At 56.6% G+C, this 1,640-nt stretch overlaps 1 pseudogene; it reads left to right on the top strand.

The window, feature by feature from the left end:
* The first annotated feature begins 228 nt into the window (after positions 1-228).
* Positions 229-1,396, top strand: LOC103227375 (small ribosomal subunit protein uS5 pseudogene; annotated as a pseudogene).
* Positions 1,397-1,640: the final 244 nt, after the last annotated feature.

The raw sequence follows: 1,640 nt of genomic DNA, 5'->3' as shown, positions 1-1,640 counted from the left end.
TGCGGAGACACACCACCACATCAGGCTGGGATCCTTCATTCTTACATTTCTTTCATGATGGGTTACATGAAATAGTTAACACTATTCAAAATGTTGTGAAATGTCATAAGGTTTCATTGTGTTGTTAGCTACTTAGCTAACAACAAAAGATTTATATAATCCCTAGATTCTAAAAGTTGTGACTATAGCAGATACGTTTTTCTGTTACGACATTAATGTACTGCTTCTCCGAGAAAACACCAAATGGCGGATGACGCCCGCGCAGCGGGCGGGGGAGGGCGGGGGAGGCGCCGGAGGCCCCGGGGGCCCTGGGAAGGGAAACCGCTGTGGCTTCCGCGGAGGGATTCAGCAGTGGCATCGGGATCCGGCAGTGGCATCCGGATCCGGGGTCACGGCTGCGGATGGGGCCCAGGCCGGGGTCGCGGCAGCGGATGGGGCCCAGGCCGGGGTGGCGGCAGCGGATGGGGCCCAGGCCGGGGTGGCGGCAGCGGATGGGGCCCAGGCCGGGGTGGCGGCCGTGGATGGGGCCCAGGCCGGGGTGGCGGCCGTGGATGGGGCCGTGGCCAAGACCGCGGAGCTCGCGGAGGCAAGGCCGAGGATAAGGAGCGGATGCCCGTCACCACACTGGGCCCCCTGGCCAAGGACATGAAGATCAGGTCCTTGGAGGAGGAGATCTCTCTCTTCTCCCTGCCCATCAAGGAATCTGAGATCATTGACTTTCTCCTGGGGGCCTCTCTCAGGGACGAGGTTTTGAAGATTGCCCGCGCAGAAGCAGTAGATCCGCCCGCGCCGGCTAGCGTACCAGGTTCAAGGCGTTTGTTGCCATCAGGGACTACAACGGCCACGTTGGTCTGGTTGTTAAGTGCTCCAAGGAGGTGGCCGCCGCCATCCGCGGAGCCATCATCCTGGCCAAGCTCTCCATTGTCTCCGTGCGCAGAGGCTACTGGGGGAACAAGATCGGTAAGCTGCACACCATCCCTTGCAAGGTGACAGGCCGATGCAGCTCTGTGCTGGTGCGTCTCATCCCCTTGCCCAGGGGCACTGGCATCATCTCAGAGCCTGTGCCCAAGAAGCTGCTCATGATGGCTGGTATCTATGACTGCTACACCTCAGCCAGGGGCTGCACTGCCACTCTGGGCAACTTTGCCAAGGCCACCTTGGATGCCATCTCTAAGACCTATAGCTACCTGACCCCCGACCATCTGGAAGGAGACTGTATTCACCAAGTCTCCCTATCAGGAATTCACTGATCACCTCCCCGAGATCCACACCAGAGTCTCCGTGCAGAGGACTCAGGCTCCAGCTGTGACTACAACAAAGGGTTTTTATACAAGAAAAATAAAGTGAATTAAGCCTGTTACTGTCAAAAAATAAAAAAGAATTTTTAAAAAAGGCATGAATGTACTGGGTATGATTTGAACTGGATTTGTTTCAAGCCTACAAGCCCCTCTCTCTGATAAGTGCCATCAAAAAACACTGGGTGGTCGGGCGCGGTGGCTCATGCCTGTAATCCCAGCACTTTGGGAGGCCGAGGCGGGCGGATCACGAGGTCAGGAGATCGAGACCAGCCTGGCTAACACGGTGAAACCACGTCTCGACTAAAAATACAAAAAATTAGCCGGGCGTGGTGGCGGGCGCCT

The sequence above is a fragment of the Chlorocebus sabaeus genome, chromosome 21 (assembly GCF_047675955.1).
Source record: "Chlorocebus sabaeus isolate Y175 chromosome 21, mChlSab1.0.hap1, whole genome shotgun sequence".
NCBI lineage: Eukaryota > Metazoa > Chordata > Mammalia > Primates > Cercopithecidae > Chlorocebus > Chlorocebus sabaeus.
The sequence above is the reverse complement of the archived record's forward strand: the minus strand, read 5'-3'. Positions and strand labels throughout refer to the sequence as shown.